Source organism: Motacilla alba, chromosome 17, assembly GCF_015832195.1.
Source record: "Motacilla alba alba isolate MOTALB_02 chromosome 17, Motacilla_alba_V1.0_pri, whole genome shotgun sequence".
Lineage (NCBI taxonomy): Eukaryota > Metazoa > Chordata > Aves > Passeriformes > Motacillidae > Motacilla > Motacilla alba.
The window spans coordinates 2461892-2477336 of record NC_052032.1 but is presented as its reverse complement, the minus strand read 5'-3'; the positions used below and the strand labels follow the sequence as shown (position 1 = coordinate 2477336).

The 15445-nt window shown below is 52.7% G+C and overlaps 1 protein-coding gene across 2 annotated transcripts in view; it reads right to left on the bottom strand.

Moving 5' to 3' along the window:
- Nucleotides 1–15445, bottom strand: part of LOC119709201 (collagen alpha-1(I) chain-like) — an 87069-nt gene that overhangs the window by 50486 nt on the left and 21138 nt on the right. The gene's annotated exons all lie outside the window — the stretch shown is intronic.

The following is a 15445-nucleotide window of genomic DNA, read 5'->3' as shown; positions in this document are numbered from 1 at the left end:
TTTAACTACATAATCTTTGAGCTACTGGAATACCTGAGGAAAAATGTGTGTTAAACCTCAAGGTTTCTTCTTCCTCTCCATTAGCAAAAAGACTTGCAGACCTCAGACATCTAAACCCAGATCCCTGGAGTGTGGCAACAGCACTGCCACCAGCAAGGAGTGGGGACAAGGGGCAGGCTCAGATCAACAGCCCTGGTCCAGCCCTGCAGGATCCCTCCAGACCCCTCAGTCCCTTTCCTGGGAGGGTCTGGACAATCCCACTCGATGATTTGTCAGGAGGAATTGTGCCAGCACCATCTGCACGAGCATCTGCCATGGCTTGGGAAGCATCCAGCCCCTTCACTCCCTGGAATTCCCGCTGTGGATGAGGTGTGAGATTGATTTGAGGGCAGACAAACAGCCCCAGGCATGCTGCGACCTGCCAGGAGATATCCACAGCCAGAGAGGCAAAATAACAAATCAATCAAGCAGAAAGCAGCTTTGATCTGCTTCAGACACTCGTGTGTCACTCCTGACACCACCTCCTTGGAAGATTCTGCATGGGAAAGAGCTCTGTGATGGGAAAGAGGGGAAGGAATGGAGGAGAAGAGGCTGTTTGTGAGGAGGTGTGACTTCACCTGGGAATTCCCCAGCTCACCACACGGGCACAGCATCCATTGGTTTCCAGGCAACTTCTCTACCTCTGCAAAACGAAGGTGCAGCAGCTTTTGGCAGCAGGAACACCAAAAACTGGGACCAAGCCAGAGGGTGCAGGGTTGAGCCCCTGGGAGCCCTGACCAGCCAAAAACCCCAGAGGCAGAGCCAGCAGAGTTTATCAGCACAGCATGGGAATTAATCCAAGACCAAAGAGCTCCCAATGGGGAAAATATCAGGAATGTTTGTCCCCTCTCAGCCCCAAGCATTTTTGGGAGTGATTTCCTCACTGCTGGCATCAATGGATGTGCCAGGACCAGCACAGTAACATCTCCAGGGGCTGCAGCCCCCACCAGGGTCCTGGAGATCACAGGCACTGAGAGCTCACTGGGTCCTGCCAGGGGTGTGAGTCCCACATCTGCTGCAGCTGGAACTGATGCCTTGTGCAGGCTGCCCCAGAAGAGAGCTAAAGAATAATTTAATGAAGGCCCCAGTGGATCCACCTTGGGCAGCACAAGAGCCCAGCCAGGGCTGCACCCAAGATGATCCAAAACGGTCCCAAAATGCACGAGCGCTCCCGGGGTCTCTCCCTTAGATCAGTTCTGCTCCATTTGCAACTTGCAGTTCATTGTCCCGTTCCAGCTTTAGCCCATCCAGTCCCATCCTGCTTGTTTTTCTCTCCTCAGCCCACGGTGTTTGTGCTCCTGGGCTGAGATTTGGATCATTTGTCCTTGGTGCCCAGCTGGAGCAGGAATTGTTTTGTCTCCCTGCTCTGTGCAGAGAGCTCACCATCCCCTGATGTGAAGCTCAGACCCACCCACTAAAGCAGCACAGAATGTGAAAAATAGAAAAGCTAAACCTGAGGAATCAGAACAGCCCTGGAATGAACACACAGGGAATATTCCCTGGGCAGGGCACCACTCCCTGCTTAGGCTCTGACAACAGGGAACAGAGCAGGAGTGGTTTTGAACTAAAAGATCAATTTGGATTTGAGGTAAGTTTTTTACAGTGAGACCGGTTAAACACTGGCACAGGGTGCCCAGAGCAGCTGTGGCTGCCCCTGGATCCCTGGCAGTGCCCAAGGCCAGGCTGGACAGGGCTTGGAGCAGCCTGGGACAGGGGAAGGGGTCCCTGCCATGGCAGGGGTGGGATGGGATGGTTTTTAAGGTCCCTTCCAACCCAAACTGTAACAGGATTCCAAGAGTAGGTTCCTGCACTCTCTGCAGCTCATTGCCCCACAGTTCTGGGGCAGGAGCTGCTGCACAATGAGGTTGTTCAGGATGCTGGATTCAGGGCTCAGCCAGCCTCAGCACCAAAGCCTTTCCTTGCTGCTTCAGCCCAGGGATAACCAAGGGCCACCTCTCCCTCCCGGCACAGCTGGGTTTGTGGTTACTATGAGAACAGCAGGGATTTGCTGGACATTTCCAAGCAGGGTGATTTTCTCCCTTTGCCTTGAGCTCTGGGAGCAGACAGGCTGCTTCCCAAGGACACTGATTTCCTGGGAGGGGATTCCCAGCTTCAGGGGCTGTCACCAGCCAGAGAGCAGGGTCACACCTTCCTGGGAGCACACTAATCCCAGGCAGGGGATGTGAGGCTGCTGAGTGCACTTGCTGCAGCAGCCAGAGACAGGAACAGCCCAGGCTGTACATCTGCTACAGGAATTCTCCCTCTCCTTTACAAAAATCCCTCTTTCTGTGGCATTTTCAGCATTCTCAGGGCCAAGTTGCTTTATCCCCACAGCCAGACTTCCCTTCTCCTTCCAGAGGCCATCAAGGAGCAGCTCTGCTCACACACACTCTTTCTACCCCTGCTGAGCATCCTGCACCCCCAGCACCCTCCCACCTCCATCCTGGACTCCAAAACAGAGCTCACAGCCCAGCTGTGCTCACCTTGGGCTCTCCTTTTCCTTCCTACTGCCCACAGAGCACATCCAGCACCCCAACCCAACACCTCTGCTATTCAGCCTCTGCCCAAACGCCTCCAGAATGGCTTTTCCTGCACTGGGAAGGAGATTCTGGAGTTCAGCTGCAGCTGCCAAATCCAACCTGCTCCTAAAAGCAGCTCAGGAATCTCCCCAGGCATGCCAGTGCCAGACTCAGGCAGGGGCAGTCAGGGAGGGAAGCTGGGGGGGAGTAGCTGCTCCCAGGAGCTGCTGTGGGGAGCTGGGGCAGCCCAGGACAGGCAGGGCCTTGTTAACAGGCACAGATTCCAAGTGGAACAGCCCAGGCAGTGCCAGCCCCTGGGGAGATGCTCCACAGGCAGCTCCAGGCAATCAGGGATCAGGTGCAGATCCCTCCTGGAGCACAGTCAGCGGTAAAGGGAAGCACAGGCAGGAGCTGGTGTGGAAACCAGGCTGCAGTGAGGTGTGAAATCCATCCAAGGGCAGAGATGGGACAGAGAGCAAAAGGACAAGGAGGAAAATTCCATCCAGGTAAGGTCCATTGTCCATCCAGGAGGCAAAGACCCCCACCAGAGCTCAGGCCAGGGCTGAGGGCACAGGGCTGAGCTTAAATGGGGCTGCTGGGATGAGCTGGGGGTCCCAGGTGAGGCTGGCTGGGGTCATTAAGGCCCATTAGTACTCTCGGGAATCAGATGGGTTTCAACTGTGACTCTCCACCATCCCATCCCAAGGTGCTCCCTGAGGGGCCCCCCCAGCTGCAGACACAGAAAAGTGATGACCCATATTCTCCTTTGGCTCATTAGTGTGAAACTTCCACTGAGCTTTTCTTTCTCCCCAAGAGAGGGAAATGAGGGAAAATTGTATTAAACACCCAAAAACTGGGGCCTTGGAGAGCTCCTAGCAGGGTCAGTCAGGCTGAGTCACTTCCCCTGGATGTGGCACTGGTTGGAACCTGAAATAACAGCGCTGGCCAAGCCCTGGGGACAAGCCCAGGGGACAGCCCTGGCTGGGGAATGGAGCCTATGACCTAATGGGCCTTTCCTCCCTCCGACTCCTGAGTGCCTGATGGAAATGTCCTGCCAGGACTCTGCTTAGGATCACTCCAAACTCTGCATCAGAGGGGCTGGGACATCACGGCTCCAGAATTTAACCAGGAAGGTTCCCTGCATTAGGTGATGGAAAACCAGGGCTCCACGCTGGGCCTCACACCAGTGACACCAGCACAGCCCCCCGACACACCAGTGCTCCTCCACCTCCCCTGACATCCCACGGCCGTGGGAAGATGTTAGAGGTTGTGCCTGACTTTCTCTGGAGCAAGGGCAGCAAAAATGTCAAGTTCCCACTTGTTTGGAACTCCCTGGTGGCTCTGCATGTTGGCTGGACAAGCTCAAAGACACCTTGAGTGTTGCTGTTGAGTCATGAACAACACAAACTCCCAAAGCATTCAGAAGGCTAACTGGCACAAGAGCCCCATTTATTTCACCCTCTCTTCTTTTATAGCTTAGTTTGCTACAGGTGGACCTGATTGGTCATTTAATCAATACACTTCACCTGACTGGCTAATTAACAAGACACCCATTTCAAACAACCTTATGAGAATAGCAGAAAACAGCTATTAGAAAAACACCACCTGCAGGTTGTTTTCAATAATTGGCTATCACTGTTTATCAGGCTGATTCTGGGAAAACAGAATCACAGAATCACTGGGTTGGAAGAGACCTTCAAGATCATCGAGTCCAACCCAGCCCCAACACCTCAACTCAACCCTGGCACCCAGTGCCACATCCAGGCTTTGTTAAACACACCCAGGGATGGTGACTCCACCACCTCCCTGGGCAGCCACTCCAGAACTTTATCACCTTTCTGGGAAAAACTTTTTCCTAACATCTGACCTATATTTCCCTTGGTGCAGCTTATCTAGCTTTCCTCTCTCTCTGACCAGAGAGATGCCACCACACTTGACACAAAGTTTTTTGCAGGCAGCTCTTCCTGCTTCTCCTTCCATCCCAGTGTTTCTCGTGACAGTGCCCATGGCAGCCAAACATTGTGACATTCACTTCTTCTGAAAAATCCCTTCACCCAGGGTTTTTCTCCTGGGAAGCTGAGCAGCCTCAGAGAAAAGGAAAACAATTCTTATCTCATTTGCTTCTCCTGTGCTGTGCTCGTGTGCAATGTGTTTGGGGATTGTTCACCCACAGGTGATTGTTCCATTGCATTCTGCTGGGAGTTGTTTTCACTCTTGGGCCAGTCAGGGCCAAGCTGTGTCAGACTCTGGAGAGAGTCACGAGTTTCCATTATTAGCTTTTAGCATTCTGTAAGTATCCTTTCTGTATTCTTTAGTATATTATAGATAGTATTCTTTATATAATATAGTATCATAAAATAATAAATTAGCCTTGTGAGAACATGGAGTCAGATGCATCATTCCTTCCTTTGTCTGGGGGCAACCCAAATACAATAACCCATGTCACTGTCAGTGCCACATCCATTCCCTGCTGCTCCCATTTCCCTCCCCATCCAAGCATCCCTTCCAAGGGACCTCCAGAAGGCACCTGAGGTGAGCTTTGAGCTGCAGCACTCTCCGCTCCCAGGGCTGGTTATGCAACAGGATTTGAACCTCCTCCTCCCTGCTCCGGAGAGCAGGGATAATTTGGGTCTGACCCCGTGGCTGCAAGTCCAGAGGGGACAGAGCCAAGGCAGGAAGAAAAGGAACAAGGGCATTTCCCACGGAGGACACCAGACCCATTATGGAAGAGTGAATGCAGCCACCCACCCACGGAGAGGACAGCGAATTCCAGGGGAGAGAAACCTTCTGGGAAGAAAGAGCTCGGCTGCACGCATTGTCTGGGCAGGAAAAGGGAGCACAGGTTCTCCTGGAGCTCATTACCCACAGCTGCAGCTGTGCTGCTGCTCCTTTGTGCCTGCCCAGCACGGGGGGCTCTGCAGGGAGGGGATGGGGCTTCTGGGGACAAAGGCAGGGCAGGAGGAAGGGCTGCTGCAAGGAAGGATGACCCCCAGTAAGGATAAGCTGGGAAAAGTAGGGCAAGTGGCAGGAAAGGAAGAGAGCTTTGGGAGCAGGGAAGAGTTTCAGAGCTGCTGAAGCCACAGAGTGGGAACAGGAGTATGGAAGGGCAGCTCAGCCTTCAGCTTTATCCTGCTCAGGGCAAATCCCAGCTCTCCAAGCTGTGAGACAGCATAGAAATCGCATCCCTGAGATGGGGGATGAGGGGGAGAGGCCTGGGAGGTTGTCTGCTGCCCTGGCAGGACCAGGGGAAGGGTTTGGGGCATGGAGCAAATGGATATCCTGGATGCTGAGCAAGGAGACCCCTCTGAAGGAGGGAAGGGCTGGGGGGAGGCTCACAAGGACCAGCTGCTCTGCAGGGTTTGGTGGCCTCACTTGATTTGGGGTTTTTTAATAGGAAATTAAAAAATAAGCCATTTTCAACTTTTCCTAGATGTTCTGAGGGATCACAGAATTATGACATAGTAGGGTTGGAAGGGACCCTTAAAGGTCACCTCATTCAACCCCCCAGACCCCTCAGAGCTCCTCACCCATCTCCTTCCCAACACCCAGGAGAGCTAACCCCACCCAGAGCTCCTGGTCCCTGGGGAGGTGCTGTGGTGTCACCCCAGCCTTGGCCAGCCCTCACGCTCCCAGGCCACACTCACACCTTGGTGCATCTTCCATCCCCTGTTCTCCTCATTTCCCCCCCAGATCCTCCTTCTCCTGCTCTGTGCATTCACCTCCTGCCCCTCCTGGAGCACTGACAGCTCCTGGGCTGAGCTCAAACCCTCGCTTAACTCAAACACCATGGAAATTATGTTTTATCCACATTCAGGGCTTAAAAGCTTTAGCTGGAGGGGCATTTTTACATGGTTTTCATTTAAATCCCCACACAACTGCTCCTCAACCTGTTCAAGTTGGCCTCGCAGCAATGAAATTAATTACTGAATTACAGGGAGTCAGCATTGGAATTGGTGCACAATGCCTATCCAGTGGATTCTGTGGGATTCCTTTAGAAAAAAACAAAACCATCCCAATAAAATTTGTGTGACACTGAGTGGGGACAAGTGCCATAAACATTGGCCCTCACTGTTGCTCATAAATAAACTTCTCTTTATTGCTCCATTGTCAAAGTAATTAACAGCAAATTCTCCAGTCTCTCCCACTCCAGGGACTTGTTTCCAGCACCAGCTTTCCAAGAGCCTTCCTGTCTGTGGTTTTATAAAACAAAACCCCATGTTTTATAGGCTTGGAAGACAAACAGAAATGAACACCAGAGCCGTGAAGGGATGATCCCAAAAAGCTGCTCTGGGTGGGTTGGACACCCCGGGCTGGGAAGAGCACCCAGCCAGGGTTTGTAGCCCTGATTTTCAGCGTCCTCTCATTCTGATCACTGAATCCCGGAATCATTTAGGTTGGAAAAGACTTCCAGGATCGTTGAGTCTGAGCTGTGCCCTGTCCCCACCTTGTCCCCAGGCCAGCACACTCAGTGCCACCTCCAGCCCTTCCTGGGACACCTCCAGGGATGGGGACTCCAGACCTCCCTGGGCAGCCCCTTCTGATGTTTAGCAATGTTTTCCATGAGGAAATTCCTGCTGATGTCCAACCTGAGCCTCTCCTGGCCCAGTCTGAGGCTGTTCCCTCTGCTCCTGGAGAGCACATGGATGTTGGGGTGCAAACACCCTGAAAACTCCCAGGAATTGTCTGGATTTGAAAGACTCCAAGGTCAGGACCACTAAGAGGTGCTTCCAGCCCCCAGCCTGGCTCTGACAGCAGGAGAGGAGAGGAGCAGGAGCAGGAACAGAGCAAAGCTTTCCTGCTGGTTCCTCCCAGCTCCCTGCAGGCTGAGCGTTTGCTGATCCAAAGGCAAAGTTTGCATCGTCAGGAAGTGGAGCTCAAGTCCCTCCTGTCCTGGGAAGCTCTGGAGGACATTCCTGCAAGGGATCCCTGGGCACACAGAGCTTCCATTCTCCTCCTCATGAGCTTTCTGATGGTTTGTGAAGCCTCAAACTCCTCCTGAGGCAGGCTGGGATGTGTTTGAACGGCCTGAGCTGCATGTTGAGGCCAGGCAAACAGGAGGAGCAGCGATGCTGAGCCAAGGTGTGCCTGTTCTCAGGTGACAGATGGCTCCTGGCACAGGTGCCACCCTCCCTGGCTGCCTTCCAGCACTGATTCATACCTGCCTTGCGCATCTCCAGGGATGTCAGGTTCATCTGCAGCCTCCCAGCCTCCTCTGGCATGCCCGGCCACAGGAACCCGCTCATGCACCAGAAGAAGGAGCGGAGCAGGAGGGCAGCCCTTTGGTGTGCAGCCCGTCTGCATTTGCTGAAACGAGAGGAATTCCCAGGATGGGCTCTCTGGATGTATTTATTTGGATTTTCTCAGGCTGTAATCTCTCCCAGACATGTGTCTGCAGCAGCAGATAACACCAACCCCAGCATTTCCCTGCTCACTCAGGACACTTTTAACACTGCTGAAATAACAGCCCAGACTGAGCCTCTGCCAGACTTTAAAATAACTTCTGAGACAATGGCAGGTTAGGCTGGCAAAACACTCATCGAGATCAGCCTGGAATGGAGAAGGGGACCAGGGTATCCCAAAAGTCAATATCTCCCATCAATTTGGAGCTTCATTCCAGAACCCTGACACTGCATTTCCTGCTGTAAGAAATCTTTCTGCCTCACTCGCCTCTACCTTTTGTAGTTTCTGGTGTTGGTTTTGCTGATCCTGCTGGTTTTTGGTGAACAAAGGGGAGTTGGGAGGTAAATCAAACCCTTCCAGCTGCTTCCCTTCCCACAGCTGATGGGCAGAGGGGCTACAGCTCCTTGTCCTGATCCTCAACACACAGCTCAGGCTGTACAAACACATCCCATCCCTGCCTCAGGAGGAGTTTGAGGCTCCACAAACCATCAGAAAGCTCATGAGGAGGAGAATGGAAGCTCTGTGTGCCCAGGGATCCCTTGCAGGAATGTCCTCCAGAGCTTCCAGATTGGAGGACTTGAGGATTGGAGGGACTTGAGCTCCAGTTCTTGCTGAGGGTTATGAACACAAACTTGGCCTTTGGATCAGCAAATGCTCAGCCTGCAGGGAGCTGGGAGGAACCAGCAGGAAAGCTTTGCTCTGTTCCTGCTCCTCTCCTCTCCTCTCCTGCTGTCAGAGCCAGGCTGGGGGCTGGAGGCACCTCCTCGTGTTCTTGACCTTAGAGTCTTTCAAATCCAGACAATTCCTGGGAGTTTTCAGGGTGTTTGTGCACAACCAACAGAATCAAAGTATCCCAACCCCATGGCAAAGCAGCTGCAGGGAAGCAGTGGAAGGTCCTTTGGAGCTTCAGAGCCTTCAGGGACTTTGGGCTCAAACACTGGAGATGGGCTGTGCTGGAGCAGCTTCACTCCAGGGCTGGTCACAGCAGGAGGGACCAGGGGAAATCTGGTGTAACAGAAGCCTCAGGTACACTCCAGGGAGAAATGACACGTGGACACAATGGGATTTGTGAAATATCCAAAGGGATGCTGCCTCCCAGCCCGCTCTGCTCCAGCAGCTCTGCCCATGGAGAGGCTCATCCTGCTGATCCAGTGTCTCTCCCAGGTTTCCATCCTGCAGGGTTGTGGGTCAATTGGTTGTGCCAAGAAGGGATTTCTCACACCCAACAGAGCAATCAATGCTGCAGCTTTTAACTGCAGCAACCCCAAAATCCAGGCCTTGCATTGACCAAATTGGGTCTGTTTGGGCTCCTGACTTCAAGGGGGACCTGGAGGGGCTGGAGCGTGTCCAGGGAAGGGAAAGGAGATGGGGAAGGGGCTGGAGCCCCAGGAGAGGCTGAGGGAGCTGGAAAGGGGCTCAGCCTGGAGAAAAGGAGGCTCAGGAGGGACCTTGTGGCTCTGCACAACTCCTGACAGGAGGGGACAGCCGGGGGGGTCGGGCTCTGCTCCAGGGAACAGGGACAGGAGGAGAGGGAACGGCTCAGGCTGGGCCTGGGCAGGCTCAGGGTGGACATCAGCAGGAATTTCCCCATGGAAAGGGTGATTAAACATCAGATGGGGCTGCCCAGGGAGGTTTGGAGTCTCCATCCCTGGAGGTGTCCCAGGAAGGGCTGGAGGTGGCACTGAGTGTGCTGGCCTGGGGACAAGGCAGGGATTGGTCACAGCTGGGACTCAATGATGATGGAAACTTTTTCCAACCTAGATGATCCTGGGTTCTAAACTGGCTGCTCTTTTATTCATGGCAGCCACAAAACCAGAATGTGTCTTCCCTCACCTGGCTGATTCCCTAATCCAGCAGATTTGGCTCAGCTGAGCCAGAGAGGCTCAGAGCAACCTCCAGACGAGCCAGAGATATCCCCATCACATCCCTGCCATCCAGCCTGGCAATGCCAGCCCCCTCTCTCAGTGGATTCATGACTGTGGCATTCACATTCTTTGAACATGATTTCTTCTCCCTGGGTTTTTCTCCTGGGAAGTTGAAAGGCAGCGAGACGCCTCAGAAAAAGGAAAACAATTCTTATCTCATTTGCTTCTCCTGTGCTGTGCTCGTGTGGAATGTGTTTGGGGATTGTTTACCCACAGGTGATTGTTTCAGTGCATTCTGCTGGGAGTTGTTTTCACTCTTGGGCCAGTCAGGGCCAAGCTGTGTCAGGACTCTGGAGAGAGTCACGAGTTTCCATTATTAGCTTTTAGCCTTCTGTAAGTATCCTTGCTGTATTCTTTAGTATAAGATAATATAGTATTCTTTAATATAATATAACATAATAAAGTAATAAATTAATCTTCTGATAAAATAGAGTCAAATACATCATTCTCTCCCCTCCTTGGGGTAACCTGCATTTACATTACATGACAAACATGTTTTATCAACCTCCCTGCAGTGGCCCAGGAGACAAACAGCCCAGGGGCAGCAAGGGAGTCAGACAGCTCCATTTTCCAGCTTGATAAGAGCCAGTGACCTCAGCCAGGCAGAAAGCAGAGAATGCCCCTGGAAGGTCTGGCTCAGCTCCTCTGGCTGAGGGAACACTGAGTTATCCCATCCTGGCAGGAGAAGCTGGAGGACGGGCAGAAATCCCACCTGGAATTTCCTGTTCACTTGGCCTCGTGCCCCCAGCTCCATCACGCACCCTGCACCCAGCACAGAGCTGCCAAATTCCCACCCAGGTCTGCTTGGACTCAGACAAACTCACGGGTTTAGGGGAGATTAGAGGTCAGAGAAGGGAACTGAGGGGATCTAACAACAAACCCTGAGGTGAGCAGGACCCCAGAGTCAGTGATGGGAGATCCAGAAACCCCTCGAGGGGCAGGATCCAGCTGCTTTCACATTTAAACTTGGCTTTCCTGCCAGCCTGCAGAGAAAACCTGGAAAACATCCCTGTGGGGTGATCCATGGGCCCAAAAGCAGAGGGCAAACGTGACAAAGGTGGGTGCACCCAGCACTGCCCTTCCCTGAGCTGGCACTGGGGAAAGAGCTTGGGGCCAAAAGCCAGGGGACATGCAGGGGACACAGGACTGGGTGTGAGGCTGCCCAGGACAGCTCCTGTGCTCTGCCAGCGGGCACAGAGCCAGTGCCCAGCCATGCCTGGGCTCCTGGGCACAGTCTGCTGCCTGCCCAGCAGTGATGGGAGCTCAGGGGACACGCCAGGTCCTGAGGGCTGGCAGGGAAAGGCAACTCCTGTGTGATCCTCTCAGGAGTGTGGGGATTGTTCCAGGACTGTTCCCACTGCACCTCTGTCTGAGCCCATCCCGACTCAGGGACACCCTTCCTTCAGCCAGGACAATTATCCCTTTAAAGGATGGCCACAGGGCAGTGCAGGGTTGATTTTAACTAAAATGCAGCCACTTCATGCTGCAGTCTCCACTTTGGGGACAATGACACCCCCTGAGGAGGACCAAGGCCCTGTGCTGAGGGACAGGGGACAGACAGACATTGCTCCTGGGAGCCCATGGGGGAGCTGGACCTGCCTGAGCTGCGCTTTGCACTACAGGTGCCTCCCCAGCTCCTGTCACTCCAGTGTGACCAATTCTCACCCCAAATTAGCAGCAGTGAACTTCATTAAGGGAGAGTTTTGACTGCAGGGCAGCAAAGCCCCCAGAGCCTCACAGGGACACAGTTGTGCTTCCTTTGCTTCAGGAGCTGCTGTTCCAAGGGCCTGGTATTAAAATTCCTCAGCTGGGTCAGTGTCTGGAGGTTGCATTTGGCTCCTGGGCATCATTTTCCCTGGGGGATGGGCAGGAACAGAGCAGGAGTGAGAGGAGGCAGCAGAACCTCATCCCAGCTGTCCTGGGCTAAGTGTGTGTTCTGTCACCATCTGTCAGAGCTGGGGCAGTCTCTGCTGTCCATGGGGCAGGTTTCTTTATCTCTCCCACAGCCAATCCTCCCTCCAGGAGATCTCTGCTGTCCATGGCCACTGAGTGTCCCTGCATGGCTGATCAAATTCCATCATCCCATGGGGAGATGCTGCGCCCAGGGCAGGAGCCAAGCATTCCTACCTGGATACAATCTGAGCCTGGAACAGCACAGCAGCCTCTGCCCCCTGCATTCCCAGAGGAGCAGCTTTCTTCTCCCTGCATTCCCAGGGGCAGAGCAGGCCCATCTGCAGCAGCCCTGGAGCTTCAGAGGAAAACTCCAGCCTTGTCCAGGATCCCTGCTCCAGCAGAACCACAGCTGGCACTGCAGGAGGGCTGAGCCACCATGGAATGGCACTGCTGCCACCACCCTGACCCACAGCGGGTCAGCTCCTGCTCTGACTCTGGCAGTGCTTTTTTTTTTTTGTTTGTTTTGTACTATTGCATTTGTATTTTCAATTTTCCTAGTAAAGAACTGTTATTCCTGTTCCCATATCTTTGCCTGAGAGCCTCTTCATTTCAAAATTATAACAATTCAGAGGGAGGGGTTTTACATTTTCCATTTCAGGGGAGGCTCCTGCCTTCCCTAGCAGACACCTGTCCTTTCAAACCAAGACACCAGCACAGTCTGGGGCAGAGCAGGGCAGCAGCACCAGCCCCGGCCTTCCCCTCCTGCTCCCTTCAAGAGAGCTCCCAAGAATAAAAAAATAAATTAAAAACGAGTGTTTCCCAGCCTAACAAGCTGCCATTTCACAGCCAAGCAGAGCTCAGATTTTCACCCCAGGCAAAACATGTGCACATTTGTGATTCACTCCATGCCGGCGGCTGCCAGGTTTCTGTACAAACGATTGAATTGCTGCGGTTTCAACCTTGACTCAACTCCCAAATGCTCCTCCAAGCTCCTCTGACAGAGCTCATCACCTCCCACCTCTCCCCCACCACTGGTATTTTTACACCCAAATTATCTCCGGGTGCCTGGGAGGCTTCAGATCCCCTGAGGAGCTGCTCCAAGCCAGGAGCTGCTGCTTCCCCGGGTGTGGGAGTCACTGAGAGCCCCAGCCAAAAGATTTCCTCTGGTAAACTCCTTTCACCAGCTCAGGTTGAGGCCACAATGCTGGAACCAGAGCTCAGGAGCCTCTGGGCAAATAAACATAAACCAGGATTTTATTCATGTGCAGAAAAGCTGCCAAAACCCAAAAGTGATGCTGGAGGCACCACTTTGCCAAATCCCCGGAGGGGCTGAACCCTCCGGAGCTCCCTGGGCCAGATCCTGGGCTGGGCAGGCTCCACAGCTGGAAACCTGGGTGAGGATGAGCATGGATGGGGCTGAAGAAGCTTCCAGCAACTTCAGCGTGGATGAGATCCTGCAGAGGACACGCTCAGCAGGAGGGCATGGGCCAACCTTTATGCAAAGCCCCTTGCTGGATGTGGATTCCTCCATCCCTTTTTCCTCTCCAGGGTTCAAAATCCTCATGTTCCCACTGAAACACTTCCTATCCAAGGCCTGGCTCGAGCCCATTCCTGTATTTTCTGCTTTGAAGGCTGCATCACAGCATCCCACCAGCAATAATGACTTCCCCCCTCAAACCAATCTTCCTTTCTCTCTATTTCTTCACTAACCTAAAGAATTTCCCAGAGGTTTTTTTTTTTTTTTTAAATGCAGTAGAACCCAGAGGAAATTCTATTTTTCCCCCTCAGAACTGCAGTTTTTGAGGATTATTTATCACAAGTGAAGCTGAGAAGGGCCGAGGTGAGACACACTCCCCCATCCCACGGCCTCTGCAGGGAATTGGGTGGATTTGGGGAGAGCCCCAGACAGAGTTGACAAGTTTTGTTTGAACAGCAGAGATGTCTCTGCCTTGCAAAAAAAAAAAAAAAAAAAAAAAAAAAAAAAAATCTGCTCTTCATTCCTCCCTCTGCCTTTGAGCAGGGGAAAACATTTGTTAGTGATTCATCACTTCCCTGAGCAGCACAGACTAAGGAAAGGATGGATTTGGGATGTGGGGGAGCTCTCAGGGTTAAAGGGAATTGCTGGAGAGAAATCATGTGTCAAACAGAAAACTTTCCCTATATTAGAGTAAAAAAAAAAAAAAAGGAAAATGAGTCAGTTTGAGTCAGCCCAGAAATGAAAGGTTTCACCTCTGTGGATGAGCTGCCTCTTTCTTGTTTTCTTTTATTCAGTGCAAGTTCACTTTAATTTACTGAAACTGCTTGAAAGTGAAAATTTAGTTTTATTTTTAACCCCTGGAGATGACAGGACATTTCCTCCCTCCCCCAGTAAACCACTTTTTGGGTTTTTAAATTTTTCTTTTTTTTCATAAACCCCAGGAAACCCAACAGTTTTAATGGGCTGGAGTTTCACTCCCACTTCCTGATTGGAAATTTTCCACCTGATCAGCCCCAGTTTCACCAGCCCTGCTTCAGCCTCCACCAAGTCCACTGAGCTCCAGACTCTGAGCCCACCCTCCCTCAATTCCTGTTCCTTTAGCTGGAAGCAGCCAGCCTGAGGAACATCCCCAAGCAGAGAATTCCTCTATATTCTTCTATTTTCTCTAATTCCTCTAAATTCTTCTATTCAACATCTTCTGTTCCAGTGCCTCAGAATCCTCTGGATTCTCTCATGTCTGACAATGCAGCCAATATTTTGCTGCATCTCCATTCCACCTAATTTTCAAGCCACCTCCAGAACAAAAAACTTTGTAGCAGTGAAGAGGCCCCCTGGAATTCCCACCTTTATGGGCACAGACGGGTTGGAAAACACCAGGACATCACCTATAACCCCCCCTGGAATACTTAAAAAGAAGAAGGAAACCTAAATCCATGAATTAGCCATCCTGACTGGAAAAGTAGGATTTCCTAAACTAAAACAATATTTCACATTGTCTCCCCTCAGTGCCAGGAATTATTTTTAAGCCATATCCTGTATCCAGTATCACGGTGGGAGAAATCCTCCTCCTGGTGGAAGGTTTCAAGGTTTCTCTTTCCAAGACAACAAAACATTCCCAGCTGGTGAAAAGCAATCCTGGGCACCTGGCTTTGCCTTTCAGTGCCAGGAAGGGAGAGGGCCAGGCCATGTGAGGTCAGGGGGGTTTTCCAAGGATCCTGGGTGTGCCAAAGGCTTTGGGAGCTGCCCAGCCTTGGGTGCCACCCTGGGCACCCCTGGCAGCGCTGGCCAAAGGCTCCTGGAGCTCTGGCAGCCTCGGGGCCGTGCCCATTCCCTGGGGAGCCTGGGCAGTGCCAGCACCCTCTGGGGGAAGAACCTTGCCCTGAGCTCAGCCTGAGCTGCCCTGGCCCAGCCCCAGCCGTTCCCTGGCTCCTGTCCCTGTCCCAGAGCAGAGATGGGAGCTGCCCCTCGGGAGGAGCTGCAGCCCCGGGGAGCTCTGCCCTCACTCTGCTCCAGCTGGACAATCCCAGAGCCCTCAGCTGCTCCTCACGGGCCCCTCCAGACCCTTCCCTCGTGGCCTCCTCTGAACACCCTCTAACAACTCAATGTCATTTTTTCATTGTGGTGCCCAAAACTCCCCAGCTGTTCCCTGGCTCCTGTCCCTGGTCAGGAGGGAAAAGCTGCTGGATCAGGGC